Source organism: Protopterus annectens, chromosome 10.part0, assembly GCF_019279795.1.
Source record: "Protopterus annectens isolate FY-2018-M chromosome 10.part0, PAN1.0, whole genome shotgun sequence".
NCBI classification, from domain to species: Eukaryota; Metazoa; Chordata; order Ceratodontiformes; family Protopteridae; genus Protopterus; species Protopterus annectens.
Window position 1 is genome coordinate 799,018,463 of NC_056744.1, and position 18,819 is coordinate 799,037,281.

Genomic DNA, 18,819 nt, shown 5'->3' on the forward strand with positions numbered 1-18,819 from the left:
GTAAAGATGTGAATTAAGATTGTGTCTGGATAACATTTTCAACACCAAACATCTATATTTATTGGAATGTGATATACTATCCATCCCTTCCGTCAAAAGAAAGCGGAGTTCTCCATTCTCAGCTATCACCTGACATCCAGTCTGGCTAGATATGCCTGACTCCTGACCCTTAGTGGCTTCCAGTATAGAATCACCAGAGGGGTCAGGAATTTTAGACTGATGGCCCAAGGCTTTCAAACTTTCGTAGTGGGTATGTCAGTAACAGACCAGGAAAAAGAGGTGATGGAAAAGTACCCTCAATATTTTAACAGTTTTTCTCTTTTTCTTACACTGAAGGGGGATGTCCAATAAAGACGAGTCAGCAGACATGGACACCCAAGCCAAAACTAGGTGTTGCTGGTTCTCCAGAAAAAGATTGATGCTATTCAGCCTGCTGCATATGTTTTTTTGAGGTAAATGACAAATATTTAATGTATGGACATTGTGATATTCCATTAATGTCAGACATTGCAGGCTGTGTGGTAGCCCTTGTATGTGATCTGTCTACAATACCCTTTCTGACAAACATAAGCAAAACAAAAAGCATTACTTGGAGAAAACATAAAGGGGTGTCCCATATTGGGTACATATCTGCCCACAAAACTGATAAACAAGCCAGTAACTGACAACAAAGACACAGTATAAATGAAATGTCTGACTGAACTCAATGGCAAGAAAGTTCTGAATTTTGGTGCCTGCACATCCTATTTACACTCTCTTGCTTCATCAGATGTACAGTGTGTCAGGAAGGTGCCTAAAAGGTTTTTCATACTTGTCAGATGTCCAATATCCTTGGCAGGATGTGACCCATATATCTTTATGCTATTGTAACTATGATCTAATGATGAACCATCAGCATTTTCTAGAATATCTTGGGGTTAAGCTTTATATTTCAAAGGTGTATTGCTTTTTTTTTTTGGGGGGGGGGGCAATTTCTATGTTAAAAGCTAAAATCAAAGGGTGGGGGAATTTGTTTCCTAGGGATTTGTATCTGGATGATGAGAAACAGAGACAAAGGATGCTTCAAGGACAAACAAGGGGAGACAGCTAACAGATATACTTTCACGGAGGCAAATAGGCACTTGGCAAACAAGTCTGTTGAATAAAACATCCAGAATAAAAGCTGCTTTAGCTTGAAAGCTGTAGCCATTAGGAAAAGTGGGTCTATTTTGCCAAGCAAGACTTCTTCACAGCAAAGTTTCTTTTGCTATGCATAAAATGTCAGTTGTGACAGAAAACCATTATGAAATCAGGTTACTAACTACCAGGCGGATAAATTGGAAGACCTGTAGATTTGGACATGCTAGGTCTCTCCCCACTCCATTACTCGAGTAGGGGAAGTAATCTAAAGTACAACTATGTAGCCAATTTACTGTATCAAGAGATGCACAAGTGTGGTCATTGTTCCACTCAGTTTCAGGGAACTCGAACAGGCTGAGGTCTGACATCTTGCCAGAAATCGAGTGTCAAGTGACTTTTTCCCTCTGTTAGGCAGATGTTGCCTTACCTCAAATGTCTTCACATACTAGGTGTAAAGGGGACATCTGCCTATGTTATCCTTGTTTTTTTCTTGCCTCCCCATTGGCCACTATCGGTCATCATAAATTGCTGCAGAGACAGAACATTTCTCAAGATTCTTGACATTCGAGACAGAAGGTACACTTGTGCAAAATCTTACCATAAAAGTAGATGTTGGAGTCTTTCTCCCTGGGCCTCCACTGAAAATGAGCTCTTCTGGCCCAGTAAACAAATGCCAATAAATAATAAATAAATAGGTGTCCTACTTTTCACTGCTGCAGAATTCTTAACATCTGGGATATCCTGGCAAGAGCAGACAAATATCCCAGCCAACAGACCAAAACCTTTACACTTTCCAGGCATTGCTGTCACATGTACATCCTACATCCAAGGCATAAGGTACATATAGGATGTACAAGTACCTAACCCTCAGAACTTCTTTGCTGCCAGCCCAAACACTACTTTGATTTCAGTTTGCAAGACATTTGCCAAGGGAAGTAGGCTGGTGGGTAAAACAGATTCAACAAAAAGAGGGGATTCCCTTCTGATGACCACCTCACAACTAGAACCTAACTACAGATGCATCAGATGAGGCCTGAGGTGCTCAAACCTTAGACATAAATGGGCAGGGCACATGGAGCATTTGAAATGTTCTTACCAAATATAATAGAAATGTTAGCAATCATTTATACCCTGGGCACCAGTGATTCTAAAGATCATGCTTCACACAGTGCAACATTGGGATGTATTTCTCTATGAATTCTTTTAACTGTTGGGACCAACATAATTTACTTATGTATAATATTGTTAGAGGAATTTAGATAGCTGAAGTAATGTGATCTAGAATCTTTATTGTCTGGCAGTCCCATTTGAGTAATTATACCATGTTTGTGAACAAACATCTGAGCATATAATTGGTCATTGATCAGTGTTCTATCTAGTAAACATATTTAAACAAACAAGGCAGTTATAACCTCCTTTTTGCTGTTCAAAGAAGGACCCTGAAAGTTGCCATGTTCATCAGTGTCCCAGCTCATGTTGGCCTTTAGGTGGTTGACAATAAGACCTAGGCTGTTCACACACTACCACTGAGAAGTGCAGTCTATATCCATCTTAACTGGATACTGAGCCTGAATAAGATGATCATTCTAGTAGGGATGTGGATCCCCTTCATTCTGCAGTGTGCTATCACTGGGGCCAGGCATTTGGTAAATACTCTGGGCACAGTAGCTATACCAAAGGCCAAAAATGTAAATTGCTAATGCAGGTTGTCCACTATAAAATTAAGGCATTGTCTTTGAAAATTCATATATAATGGTAGGCATCCTTCTGGTCACAGTTGACCAAGAGTGCTTGGAGATGGGGAATAATGCTTGCAGGATCAGCAGCTTGAATTTTGGAATTTTCAGATACTCATTTACTTTTAAAACATCTAACATGGTTTTCCAAGAAACATTTTCTTTGAATCAGGAACAATCTTGAAGAGAACCATTTACCTTTGTGTCCTGGAATTATATCCTCTATGGTAACTTGGGTAAACATTTCTATCAGGGTAGGCTTTATCAAGTGTTCCTGATTTTGTAGTACTGATGGAATTCAATTTTTCAGACATCTAGTCATAGAATGAAGTTTATATCACTTGAAGATTTCATTGTGAGCCCATGGATCTGTGATTACTGAAAAACAAAAGTTACCTACTTACCATAATGATGCATCTGTATTGTGTGTTTTCATCCTTCCTCAGTTGATGGGTTCTCAGATCTAACCTCAGATCCGACTTTCCCCACATCTAAAGACATGGCTTTTTAACTCAAGCCCCTCCCATTACCCATAATCCTCTCATTCAGCTAGAATTACCTCAGTTAGTTTGCCCTCCTTTCAGCCTATGTCATTGTCTATAGCACAAAGGCGAGTAATAAGTTACAACTACCAATAAAATCCCAGTCAGACCGCATAGAAGGAGGAAAAGGAGAAAGGAAGGACTATAGCCCATCAACAGTCAGGCAATATGACATATCTCAGGTTGAACTAGGAGACCAGGGAATAATTTTTTTCAAAAAGAAAGGGGGTTGGGGGCTGTGGAAGGACAAAAACAGACAACACAGATGTATCGTTATGGTGAGTACATAATTTATATATCTGATGTATTTTTTTGTAAGTTCCTCAACTGATGGGGTAGTGTTCCCCAGCTACAGAAACCAAAGGGTGGTCTACAAAGGTCTATATTTCTGAGTACAATGGAGCCAAATGCTGCTCTCTTCCTAGAAATAATGTCCAATTTGTAATTAGCAATGAAAATATGAGTGTTTGACCAAGTGGCAGCTCCACAAATGTCATCAGTAGAAGCTCTGGACCAGAAAACGGAGGATGTGGCTACAGATCTAGTAGAATGAGCCTTAGGAGGTTTAGGATGAGTCAATCCAGTTTTATTAGATATAAGAAATAAAATTAGTGAGCCATTTGGCTAAAGTCACCTTTGAAACTGATTTACCCAGCTTGACTTTGGAAAAATAAACTAAGAGGTGGTCTGATTTCCTGAAATCTTTTGTTCTGTGGAAATAGAATCTTAAGTTGTCTATGAACATGCAAAACAAGCAGCATTGCAACATGTGTTCTCCTTTGCTGGAAAAATTTGGGAAGAAAACAGGAAGGTTGATGGACTGATTTACAGCTGTTTCTGAAGCCACCTTAGATATAAAGGATGCATTAGTAGGGAGAGAGACCCTATCCTTGTGAAAGATCAGGTACAGTGGCTGAGAAGACAGAACCTGAGTTCTGATACCTGTATGATTGATGTGATCATGATCAGAAAAAACAGTTTTTCAAAGCAAAAACTTCAAGTCCACCTTTGCAGATGGCAAAAAGGGGGCAATGCCAGGGCTTGAAGTAGTATAGTTAAATCCCAGAGATGAGTAGGATCCTTAATAGGGGGTCAGAGTAAGAATGTTCCTTTGTGAAAGGCTTTGGATAATCTAGATGATGCCAGGGAGGAATGGTTATGTCCTTCGTGACAGCTTGAGATAGCTGTAAGCTGGACTAGCTCCAATGTTAAAAATGAAGCAAGAAAATCTAGGATAGCTGGAATAGGTGCCAAAAAAGGAGTCTAATTGCATCTCAACAGGCCAACTAGAGTATTCCTTCCATTTGCTCTTATATAACTTCTTAGAAAAATCCTTCTGCGAGGATATGTCAAACTGAGGAGCAAAACCTGGACTGTCTAGCCATCACTTGAAGTGGAGAAAGCATGCTGTCAATTTGAGGGTCCAAATGTCTAGGTGAGTCATCTTTGATGAATGATAGGGAAAATCTGGCTTGAATCAGTAGAACCTTGCTGACATAGCAGAGAGGAGCCAGTTGTAGAAGATATGGAAACACCTGAGCACTCTGGGAACTGTAGTGAGGACAAAGGGCAGGACTCTGAAATAGTAATGCTGGATCCCAGCCAGAAGTGATGAAATCTCCTGGACTGCCTGTCTATTTTCATGTGATAATATGCATCCTGGAGATCTATTGAGCCCATCCAATCATTCTTGTGCAACAGTGGTATAATGGACTGAATGTTGACCATTAAGAACTTAGTAGCATTTGACATACTGGTTTAAATTGCTGAGACCAAGGTAGGCCTTAGGTCCCCATTTTTATTTGGCACCAAAAAGAACCTTGTTGATCTGGGGAGAAGAATTTAGAGAACACTTTTGAACAGCAATTTTTCTACTTCTGTAGCTGCTGCTTTCCTCTGACTGAGTGGAACACCAGCAAGTATTGCAGATTGTTTGAGGGCTGAAGGGAAAAGGATAGGTGGTAACCTTTGGAAATAATCCTCTGCATCCAAGTATCTTTAGTGATGGGTGTCCAAGTTTCCGGGAGCAGGGTTAAGCATCCCAACCTGCCACCAGAGTGCAGCAGTTGCGCAACCTTTCACAAGCACTGGTATAGCTTTTCACAGAAAGGACCCATGAAGCCCTGGTTTTGTGGGTTTGCTCTGCCGCTAAGGCATTGTCTGCCATTGTAGTACCACCCATCTGCAACAGGGGAACTTGTCCCCATAGAAGTCCTGGGGAGAGCCTTACAACTTATAGAACCACAGTTTCCTACCACCTCTTTGGTTTCAGGAAATACATCTTTGAGGGATAGAAAAGTGCATCCCTATGGCAAATAAAATCTTCTCATCTTGTTCACTCTTAGATATGGTTTCTTTCACTTAGGGACCAAATAAGGTAGATCCATCAAAAACAGCACTGATGAATGACAACATGAAAGACTCTTCAAAGTCAAACAGTAATGTTCATGTGTGCTGTCTCACAGCAACTCCTGAACCTGTGACTCTTGAAGCACCTTTTGAGTGGGGAAATGAGCTTCAAGGAGGCATTCAATAGGGAATGTAGGGTGGCCAATTATGAAGAAATTGTCTTGTCTACTGCAGACATGGACCCCAATAGGACATTGGAAAACTCCTTGATCAAATCTCTCTGACCTGAGAGCTAAGGTCGCTTATGCATAAACATGTTTTCCAAACCTGTCCAATGCCCTGGATACACTACTTGTGGGATGGAAAGTACACCTTTGTTCAGCAAGTTCTTTCTTGGAGGCCATTGCAAAAATCATAGCATCTACTGGTGACCCTTTCTCCAATGGGCCTGATCCTTTGGTGCAATCAGATACTTATCAGGTCTTTTGTGGAATGGCTTCATGACATCTAGATCCTTCCAAGCCTGGTGGGAGATGAGACCCACCTTCTTGTCTGCCGGGGGGATTACCTAGGGCATAGCAAAGTCAGCTCCAATATCCTCAAAAAACACAATCTCCTCCTGGGAAGTGGGGTCAGAAGCCCAACCATCTTTCTGCCTCAAACGTTTGAGCATTTCACTCAAGGGGATGATCTGAGGGTTGTTCTAGATCAGGCTAGATAGTTTTGGGAAACTCCCTGAGCCATTTAAATCCAGGGAGGCATGCAGGGTTAGGATACAGACTGCTGGCTTACTAAGTGGCAGTTCTTTCTTTCTTCAGATGTGACAGGTCTGGGAATTCTGATGATGGGTCGTTGGGGATTTGAAAACCTCCTAGGCTGTTTTTTTACTACAAATCTAAATAAAAGTCTGTATGGAAACAAGAAACAGAAGTCTCCCCAAAAGTGATACTTTTCTACTCTATTGCTTGGAGGACGCTTGTACCCACAAGTTTAAGAAAGCAATCTCTGTGCCAAACAATGCACTCTACACCAGCAAAAGACGTAAGACAGCTAAAGATGGCAGGGGAGGAAGTCACCTTTATACCAGATGTAGATCAATATGAGTATATACCTTTAAGAAGCTATCAGAGGACTTGTACAAGTGTATAAATACTGAGCACGTGCATACCAGACTGCCATTTTGTAGTTAGCTGTTGAACTGTAAGCATGTATGTATGCAAGATGTCTGTTAACTAGTTCATTCATATTTAATGATGCTGCTATTCATTCTGATGTGATTGCATGTATTAAAGCATAAGAACGAAACACCAAGCCTTTTTGTTTTATGCATTAGAGATGAATGAGCGACATGGTGCCAGAAGTGGCATGTCTAAAGGACATGGTATCAGAACTGGCATATCAAAAACGACATGAAGTCAGAAGATGTATACCGAAGGGACATGGAGTCTGAAACGGCTTGGCTAAAATGACGCAAGGCACTTGTTTAGTTGCTCGTGGAATATACAAGGGTGGATAATTCCTAAAATGAGCAAACTTCACAAAACAGGTCAGAAACTATTCGCATAATATGAAACGGGGCATACAGAATGTTCTAAATAATTTTTACATAAACCGATATATATATATATATATATATATATATATATATATGATATAGATAAAAATATTTGAATTACTACAGAAAATGTTTGAAATAAAGTTTGAATTGCCTGAAATGCATAAAACAAATAAAATAAAGGGAAATTATCTCATTTTTGAAAAGCACATGTATTTTCATATTAAGCAAAGATATTCAAGTGATCAGAAGTGTATAAAGTGTCAGCATGTTTGTGCAGTGTTATATTAAAGCTATCTCACAAAGTGCAGCCATTACAGAGAATATTTCACAAAGTACAATATTTTGAAGTTTATTGCACATTTGAATGTTATTACAAGCGAACAGTTTGCACATAATTACAAGGGCCATTGTGCATACTTTGTGGGCATAGCAGTCAGATTTTGAAAACCCAGTGCACTTGTGCTTGACAGTAATATTGCTGAGAAATGGAGTGTGTTTGAGCAAGAGTACATTTTCATACAGGCGGCATTTTCTGATAAAGATGACCATACAAAGGCATTTATTCTTGATTTAGCTTGGTCAGAAGCCATAGAAAGGGAAAGTTCATTTGTGTATGCACCTACTGTCTATACAGGAGAGGGGGAAAACCATCATATTGTTGTACTGGCTGAGTCAAGGGAGGACTCAAGAGTGCTTAAAACGTAAATCTAGATGAATCTGTAACCCCCAGAAAAATGTTACAATGGAAAGGCACTTATTTCACACTAGGGATCAAAAGCCCGGTGAAACTTTTGCAGCATATATAACTGGCCTGAGAAATAAGACTAAAACGGGCAGATTTGGTGACTTAAGGCATGAATTGATAAAGGACAGACTTGTGTGTGGCATAAAAGATGCAGTGAGAAAGATTTTGCTTTGTGACAGTGATTTAACTTTGAATAAGGCCATTGAGATTTGTCATACATATGAGCTCACAGAAAAGCACACAAATATGCTTACAAATGAGAATAGCTGTAGAAGGCGTAGTGATAAACCTCATCTTGATAGTATGCAGCACATTATTAAAAGAAACAGGCCCCAGCAAATGGCAGCTGTAACCCCTGAAGCACTCACTGGTAAACCCCATAACTTTCTAGAAAATTCTAGAGTTCACATAGTCTCAGTGAAGCATGAGTGAGTCAGCTAACTCAAAGCATGGCCCCAACCCAATTTCATTGACAGCTGTCATAATTGTGGTAGAAATCATGAATCTAAAAGGGAGAAATGTTTAGCTTTTGGTTAACAATCCCACAAATGTAATAAATAGAATCACTTCAAAAGATTTTGTAAACCAGAAGGCCTATATTATTTTATTAAAAGGCAACATTTTAAAAATCGAGTTGATCAATTACAAAGGTGCAACCCAACTCTCTATGTTGATGGTGTACCAGTGGTTCATGAAACAGTCAATGCAGTAGATTTAAGAGCAAAGAATGAAGGTGTACTGTTCAGATAAATGGCCAACCCATGGAGCTCAAAGATGACACAGGTTCCAAGTGCAATGTTATGTCAGTAGAAACATTTGCTAGTGTGTGAAAAGGTGAAAGGCTTGATTTGGCAAGGTGTGCAAAGCTTGCTGCTTATGGAGATGAAGAAATTCAAACTGAAGGCTCAGTAGTGCTTTCATGTTACTCTGCTGGTAGGAGCTACGACTTATTTTATGTGGTCAAGAAGCATGTCCAGTCATTATTAGGGCTCAGAGACAGTTTAAAAATGGGACTGCTTTCATTTAACAAGGAAGTCCACCATGTTAGCTTAAAAGACCACTACTCTAATTTTGCTCAGCAAATTTTTCTACCTATGCTGATCTCTTGGAAGATAAAACTAGGCAAGCTTCCAAGTTGTGTACTCCATGAAGTTAGACCCAGAGGTTAGTCCAGTTATTAGGTCAGGACGTAAAGTTCCAATAGCCATGCAGGACAAAGTTTGTCAAGTTTGATAAAATAGTGTGACAAGGTGTGATTTGTCCAGTGGAAACTCCAACTGAGTGGGTATCTTCCATGGTGATAGCTCATAAGAAAAGCTCAGATGACATCAGAATATGTATTGATCTATGAAATTTGAACAAAGAGCTAAAAATACCTCATCATCCAATGTGCACAGTTGAAAAAGTCTCAGCCTTAATGCCAAATGCCACTATTTTTTCTGTCTTAGATGCAAAGAGTTCATTTTGACAAATTCAGCTTGACAAGAAATCATCACTGATCACTACTTTCAGTACTCCGTTTGGCAGGTACAGACTTTTTGAGAATACCACTTGGGATAAATTCTGCAAGTGAAGTCTTTCAATGCACAATAGAGCAAATCTTTTTCTGGGTATCCTTGTGCTACCATAGTAGACGACATACTGGTAGGAGGTCGTGATGAAGCAGAACATGACAGAAACCTCAGAAAAGTTCTAGAAATGGCACATCAAGTGAATCTTAAGCTCAACCCACACAAATGCAAATTTAGGCTACAAAAATTTACTTATGTTGGTCATTTATTTACAAGTACAGACTTACGACCAGACCCTTCTAAACAAACAGCCATTCTCGATATGCCAGCTCCAGACTATGCTCAAGCCCTGCAACATTTTCTTTGCATGGTCAACTACCTAGGCAAGTTCATTCCAGACTTGATCTAACTTTCAACACTGCTTAGAGAGCTGACACATAAATATGTATCCTGGTCTTATTTAGAGCCACACCAAAGAGCATTTGATGTCCTGACACAAAGAACTGCTAGTCCACCAACTCTCAGATACTATGATGTTCACAAACCAGTTACACTTTCCTGTGATGCTTCAAAATTTGGACTTGGTGTGGTCATTCTACAAGAGGATCAACCTGTTGCCTGTGCATCAAGAACTCTTACCCTAACTGAAATACAGTATGCCCAGATTGAGAAAGAGCTTTTGGCAATTGTGTTTGAATGTTTTAAGTTCCATGATTATGCTTATGGTAGACCTATCCAGATCGAAACAGACCACCAGCCTCTAGTCACCATCTTGAGAAAACCTATGCATTCAGCTCCAGCCCAGATGCAATGTATGAGGCTGACATTGCAAAGTACAATTTCAATCTTGTCTACAATAAAGACAAACTTTATCTTGCTAATACCTTAACCAGATCACCCAGAAATACTACAGAACAGCATGAGAATGAGAACACTGATTTTGAAATCATGGCAGTGAAAAGTTTTCCTTTCACACATCTTGATAAGTTGCAAGATCACACAGTCACAGGTAAAGTTTTACAAAGGCTTAACTACTTTAGCAATCATGGGTGGCTGTCAAAGCAATCCAGTTTATCTCAAGAAGTGCAACTTTATTTTCCATACAGAGATGAGATTTTGTCTGACAAAGGTATAATGAAAGGTCCGAAAGTAACTGTTCCAAGGTCCTTGCAACCAGAGTACATTACTATCTTGCATCGTAGTCACCCAAGAATCAAATCTACCAAAAATAGGGAGACAGAACTAGTATTCTGGCCTTCTATGTCACAATACATTGAGAGAGCACTTTCTTCTTATTCAGCACGTAATCGTACAAAACCACGTCAACAGAAGGAAACACTTCAGCTTAACCAGATTCCTGAACTACCTTGGTTGAGAGTAGCCACTGATATCTTTGAGTGGAATGGTCAACATTATTTGGTGTTAGTAGAGTCTTATTCCAATTGGTTCAAAATTGACTTACTTCCTAACCTAGCATCCAGTACTGTCATTACTAAGATGAATTATTATTTTGCTGTACATGGTAGTCTGTACAGTTATTTCTGACAATGGCACTCAGTTTACAAGCCAACAGTTCAAAAGATTTGCTGAAGAATGGGACTTCACTCATGTCACAAGTAGACCAGAGTATCGGCAGTCAAATGGTTTGACAGAACGCACAGTGAAAAGTGCAAAGCAGTTAACTGAGAAGTTAAAATGAGACAATAGTGATGTTTTTCTGAATCTCTTGAATCTCAGAAATGTTCCTCGTGATAGACATCTTGGTTCACCTGCTCAGAGACTTCAGTTGAGACAAACCAGAACCACATTACCAATCAGTAGTCAATTACTGGTTCCATGTGTCAAGAACAACAGATCAGTTAAAGCCAATCTATTGAAGAGGCACCCATCTCAGAAGTCCTACTAAGATAAGACCAGCAAACTGTTCAATCCATTATGAGGGAGAAGTGGTAAAGATGCAAATGTCCAAATGTTATGATCGGATTGGTGCTGTGAAGAATACTGGCACATTATAGAATCAGAAGGAGCAACTTTTAGGCAGAATAGGAAACATTTGAGACCAGTGTCCGAGCCTATACCACAGCACATAGCCTGTAAGAAAGACCATCTCAGAGTGAGCTGTCTAGTATTCCAATTCTTGAGGAAGTTCCAGAGGGCATTCTTGTTCCCGTGACAAATCCAGAAGTTCCTGATACGAGTTGTGCACCGTAGACTGCCCCTGTTGCTAAATTTGGTCCCAAATGTTATGTTACGAGATATGGTCAAATCTCTAAACCCTGTAGTAGAGATGAAGCAACTTGAACGTGAACATTGTGCTTTGTTTCTAATATTGTTGTTTCAAAGGGCAATCTTTTTAAGAGGGAGTATGTAGATCTATATATGTTCATATACCTTTAAGAAGTTGAGGGCTTGCACAAGTGTATAAGTACTGAGCATGTGCAAGCCAGACTGCCATTTTGTAGTTAGCAGTTGAGAGCTTGTATGTATGTATGTGAGCTCTGTTAACGAGTTTGTTCGTATTTAATGATGTTGCTATCTATCCTGATGTGTTTGCATGTATTAAAGCATCAGAACGAAACTCCAAGTCTTCTTGTTTTATGTATTAGAGACAAACACCACCAGAGATGTGAAGGAGTCTGAGGTATGGCATCACCAGCCTGAAAGTCTGAACAGATGTATGACCTCATACAGTTGCAGAGCTTCCTGACATTATGACTGCAACAGTGATCTATATGAAGTTAGTACAGTTATGGAAGAACTTACCATAACAGTATACGTCCTACTTCTCATTGTTGCAATATTCCTTACAAAAGGGAAATCCTGCCAAGGATAGCCATGTGTCTGATCAGCACACCAAAAGCTTGGTTCCTTTCAGATACGATACTATGGTTTATCACTGTTGCATTATTCATTACAAAAGGGAGTAACCAAAGCTACTGGAAATGGTGGGAGGAGGAAGTCACAGAGGAACTCTCCAAAAACCCATGGAGACTGGATCTGGCAAATCCTGTCCTAGCCCTAGAAACACCACACAACTTGTAGTTCTTAGTACAAGTATGCACAGAAGACCAAGTAGCTTTCAAAATTGATCTAGCATCAATACCCTTAAAAAACTCCTTCAGAGATAGTCACACTAGTGGAATGAGTATGAACATAAGTAACTGCTCGCCATGAAAAGAACAAAAAGAAATGGCTTTAGAAAATCAGAAGAGGAGACAGTTTGCTTAGAAATAGCTAAACCCAATTTCTTGGCTTGAAAAGAAAAAAAAAACATTGCTCAGATTTTCTAATTTCATTGGTTTTGTCTGAATATCTGAGCTCTATGGAAATCCAAAGAATATAAGACTCTCTCAATGATATTTTGAGGGGAGGGGGAAAAAGAAAGAATAATGGTCTGATTCACAGACAAGTCATTCACTACTTAAGGCATAAAAGGATTAGTCTTAAGAGACACTCACTCTGTGAAAAAACAGAAGAGAAGTTACTGCCATAAGGTGAAGTTCAGAGGCTCTTTTGGCAGAAGTCAGAGCCACTGAAGAGACACTTTTTAAGATACAGAATTTGAAATAAGAGGTTGCTGGTTCAAAGGGTGAGTAAGAGCAAAAATAAAGGTTGCAAGGAGGAGGTATTCATTTTCTTGGGAGGTCAAATATGAAGGACACCTTTCAGTACCCAACCTCAATCCAAGAAGAAAATGGTGGATCAAAAGGGAGACCAGCAAAAATGGCTGATAATTGACATTCAACAGGGGTATGCCAGACCAGAACTGAGCAACTCTCACAAATAAAAGTAGGAATATCCACTAAAGAAAAGGTATTGTTCATGTTTGTGATACCAAACAGAAAATCTTTTCCACTTTGCAAAAGAAGATTTTCTAATAGTGGGGTTTCTGGCCTCCTGCAATACCTGAAGCACATCCTCAGAAAACTGGTGCCAAAAAGGAATCAAAATCCAATCACCCAATGTGTCAAATCTATGGTGAGAAGATTAAGGTAAATAAAAGAGCCCTTGTCCTGTATGAGCAATTCCATTCTGTGAGGCAACTTGTGATGACTGCCCCTAAGTGAAAAAGAAGGGGAAACCAATGCTGTCTGGGCCAAAAGGGAGACACCAACAAGATTTTGGGCCCATCCCACATGATCTTCTGCAGGACCCTTGGCAACAGCGAACGAGGGGGGATAAGCATACAGGAACATCCCTTTCCAAGAAAAAGGAAATAGAATCTGCTTTCCAAGCCAGAGAACTTGGCACTCTAACAGAATTTGGGAAGCAGTCTGTTCTGAAGGGAGGCAAAAAGACCTACTTGAAGAGTATCACACTGAAGGACAATGTCCAGGAAAACCTGTGTGAAGCATCAACTCGTGAGTATATGGCATGGGCTTGCTCAGACTATCTACCAAAAGATTCTGCCCCAAGGGAATATAAACAATCTGAAGCATCAAGTGATGGCGGATAGCAAAATTCTAATCTAGGAGAGCCAGTCTGCAAAGATAGCAAGACAATTCCTCTCTGCTTGTTTAGGTACTACATGACAGTGGTGTTTGTGAATATTCAAAGGGGATCTGGAATCCAAATGGAATGCAGAGCCTGAAGAGCTAGGGTAACAGCCTTTATTTCCTTGATGTTGATATGATCTTGTACCAACTAAGACCAGACTCCCCTTCAGAGACCTTGATGTAAATGGAAGTCCCCAACCAAGGTTTGAAGCATCTGTAAAGAGCTCCTGAGTGGAATATGAAACAGAAAAGGTAAACCAAGATTCAGAGGAGTCTGCTAACTTAACCACAGAAACTCCTTCCTGAGGCAAGGTAAGAGGAATGGGAAAGTCCAGAGGATGACAATACTGCAACTACATTGTACTGAGATACCACTGAAATGTCCACATGCAGAGTCTGATCAAACAAACCATTGGAATAGTAGAAGCCATAAACCCCGGGGCTTGTAGAAACTCTTGTAGACATCACCTGTAAAGGAAGAACAGACTGGAAGAATGGTGTCAAGGACAGGACCTTGGGACGAGTAAGATAAGGTCTGAATCCCAGAAAACCGTGGTCCTGTGAAGGGGGCCAAAACATACTTTGAGGTTGACAGTGAAATCCACACTGCAAGTTAGGTGTATGATAAATTTGAGATCCTACACAAGTGGCTGTTAGGAAGGTGCTTAAATAAAAAGTAAGTCCAGATAGGGAAAATCTGAAAACCATGGAGTTTGCAAAAGGCTGACTGGGGTGAGTCATGTTGTAAAAACCCTTGTTGCTGTAAAAAGACCAAAATGCAAAGCACAGAACTGATAATGTGTGGAAGAAACAGAGAACCATAAAAATTTCCTGAAGATATGGTAAATATTGAATATGGAGATAGGCATCCTTCAGGTACAGAGACACCAAACAGGCCTGGAGAAGGAGCAGGGAAAACAAGGACTGAACAGAGAATATTTTGAAAGAGGGACCTTTAGAAATAAGTTGAAAAAAGAGAGATTCTAGAATGGGTCTCCAGTTGGGTACAGTTAACATAAATGTAGATGTTAAAGTGTATTCACTGTTGAAGTCCTGGGATTTTCTGCTGTGGAAGCCCTTGGCAGGCCCGATTACTGGAGTACAAATCTCCCTCCTCCTAAAGTTGGTGGATGTCCTATCCTGATGTCAGTAAGCTTGACTATAAAGGGAGCCAAGCCTATGCCATGATCTTGCCCCTTAGAAGGTAGGAACCCCAGGATGAACCCTAAGCAAGGGTCAAATATAGAAAAAGGGCCCTGCAGGGGAACACCCAGTGGTTCCTCTGGTTAGTGTAGATGCAGACTACTACTGTAAGCAAAGGGGGAAGGAGGGAGGGAGGGAAAGAAGAGAAGACTGCAACAGTGAATACACTTGAACATCTACATTTATGGTAAGTGTACATAAGTGTACTATGTTCTTCATGCCTCACTGTTCCAGTCCTGACTTGTGGGATGCTTCCCAAAGTTGACATAATGGTGGAAGGAAGATTATGGGGAAGAGAGGATGCCTGCAGAATGGCAGTGGCAAATCCTGCTCTAGACTTGGAAAAGGCTGATAAGTGGTAGTGTTTGATAAAGGTATGCACAGATGACCAGGAGCAGCTTCTAAAATGTTTTGGTATGTACTCCTTACAGGAAGGCAGCAGAGGTAGCAGTGGCTCTAGTAGAGTGAGTCCTGACAGCATCAGGTGGCTTTTTACCATGTTGGCTGCAACAAAAGGAAATATAGTGAGATCCACTTTGAGATTGTCTTTAGAAAACTGGTTTTCATTCAGAGCCAGTGGCAGAGGAGACAGAGTTGGTCTGATTTTCTGAGATTTAGTTCTGTCAAGATAGTAGCGGAGCTGTCTGTGCACATCCAAGGAATGAAGGAATCTCTCCCCCTGGTTCTGAGGATTGGAGAAGAAGGTGGGCAAGTGTATAGCTTGATTCAAGGATGTGTCAGTGACCATCTTGGGCATAAAGAATGAGTTAGTCCTGAATGATACTCTGTCTAGGTGGAATATGAGAAATGGTTTCACTACTATGACAGCTTACAGCTCAGAGACGCTCCTAGCTGAGGTGATAGGCAGTCTTTCAAGATAAGAATTTTAATTCAGAAGCCGCTGGCTCAATAAGGAGTAATGTCAATTTTTCCAGAACAAAATTGAGGTCCCATGGAAGTGTGGGTTGTCTCGGAGGTCTGATGCGAATCACTCCTCTAAGGAATTGTTTCATCAGAAGGTGGGAAAAGATGGGCAGAAAAATAGGGATATGGGCTGAAATGGCAGAGGCATGAATCTCAATGGACGAAAAAATAGGCCTCTGTCAACTACGGTAGCCAGGTAATCTAAAATGGTACAGAGACTGGCTGAGTTAGGATGTAGGTCTTGCTGCTGACACCAAATGGAGAATCTTTTCCAGTTGGCGGAGTATGATTTCCTAGTACTAGGGCTTCTAGCCTCCTTGAGAACTGTTTTGAACTTTTCTTCTTAGGGTAAGCACAGATGAGTATGTTGGGGAATTATCCAATCTGAGAGTTTGTGAGTCTGTAGGTTGGGATGCACAAAGCTCCCGTTGTCCTGATGCAGAAGGTCCACTCTTTCTGAGGTAACTGCCACTAATTTTTATTGGTTAAAATTAGCAGAGGATACCAGTGCTGCCTAGGCCAGTCTGAAGCTAACAGAATGACCCTTAGGCCTTCTTCCCTGATTTTTAGGAGGACCCATGGAAGAGGAGGCAGGGGAGGAAATGTATAAAGAAAAAGGTGTCTCTAAAGGAAGGAGAAAGCATCTGTTCTCCAGGCTGTGGGTAGTTTACTCCTGGAACTGAATATTTTCAGTTGAGCATTTTCTTTGGTGGCAGAGGTCTATCTGTGGGCATCCCCATTTCTGGACTATGCTGAGAAATGTTTCCCGATGCAGATGCCACAAGTGGGGGATCCCATCAAGTTCCTGCTGAGATGATCTGCTAGAGTGTTTTGAGTTCCTGGGAGGTACTGTGCCATGAGATGCAACCCCAGGGGTTTGAGCTTTCTTCCAGAACTGCACAGCTAGTCAACAAAGATGGCAAGATCGATTGCCTTCTTGTTTATGTACCACATGACTGTGGTGCTGTCTTGTCTTGACCAGCAGGACCCTTTGGTTTCCACAGTTCTTTGAAAGCTACTACTGCCTTTTGAACTGCCATCAGTTCTTTCCAATTTATGTGCTTGTGTCTGAACTGATTTATTTATTTATTTTACATTTATTGACAGCGATAGTCCAACTGGATACATGTCCATTTTCAGCAGAGGCCCGGGGAGAAAAGCTCTAAAGGTAATTACAAAAGCAAACATGACAAACATACACATTTAGCAAAGTTTACAGACTCAGCTGAGACATCTGAGTTATACAATCTAACAAATTTATGGTATAGCACACTTAAGATGACAGACTGAATAGTATTAGTAGAAAAGGATTTTCAAAGATTTAGTCAGGTTTACAGCAAGAACATAGCCAATGCGAATTAAAATACTGCTCAAGACTTTTCTTAAATTGTGTTAGGGAGGTCTCTAGAGTGATGTCAGCTGGTAGTAAGTTCCAAGTTTTACCAACAGAATTGGCAAAGTCTCTCCAGCAAAGTTTTTGGATTTAACAGTTTGGACTACCAATCTATTGGATGAGCAAAGTGGTCTAAAGTTACAGTGGGGGTAGATATTTTTAAGAGCAGGTGTATTATCTAGTTGGTTAAGTACTTTATGAGCCATTATTAGTTGGTTGTATTTTAATAGGCTGGGCAGCTCTAGCCAACTAAGATAGTTTAGGATTTTACAGTGATATGTTCTATAAGGCATACCAGTGGCAAATCTAGCTATGTGGTTATAACAGGAGAGTTTATTAAGATCACTTTTATTTAAGTTGGTGAATAAAGAAGAGGCATAGAAAAGGGAAGAGAGTAGATGAGAACAGGCTATGGAATTCTAGCAGGTGGGGTAAGAAATGGTTTAATTCTATATAATGTACCAAGTTTTTTATTGATGGTTTTGATAGTTTGGTTGACATGCTTATCAAAATTAAGATTATCAACCAAAACACCTAGACGTTTTGTGCAATCATCAGGGGAAATTGTGGTACCATTATTAGATTTAATGGAGAAGGGTAATACAGAGGACCTTTGAGTGGGAGAGAAAAGTTGAAGCTTTGTTTTGTTCGGATTTAAAATTAGATGATGCTCAGAAAGCCAGTTTTCGATTATGTTAAATGTATTTTGGGTTAGTGTCTGCAATACTTGTTGGGAGGTGGCAGAGCAGATCAAAGTAGAGTCATCTGCGTATTGAATACAATTAGCTTTTGGAATGACTGGAGGTTTTCCCATCTGTCTTGGGACTGATGGTGTTGGAAATGAGCCCCCCAGGCTGCTTCTAAAGCATCTGTGGTTACAGTATGGCCTTGAGAGGTGAACCTGAAGAGGAGACCCAGGTTCTGTGCACATGCCCATGTCAACCATGCAAATTCCTCCTTGAGGCAAGGGATCAGCTGAATTTATGTCTTCAGGGACTGTGAGTGCTGGCGCCACAGATTCTTGAGGTACCACTGGAGCTTCCTCATGTGTAGCCTGGCCCGAGGGATCATGATGATACAAGATGCCATTGTAGCTTAATGATCTGAGGAATTCCCTGTCTGAGAGGCGTTGTCTCTGCATACTGTTTTGGAAATATTGAGTCAGGAAGGAGACCTTTTCTGGAGGGAGGAAGGTCTTTTGAATGGTGGAAGGTCTTTTGAATGGAGGAATCCAGAAGAGCCC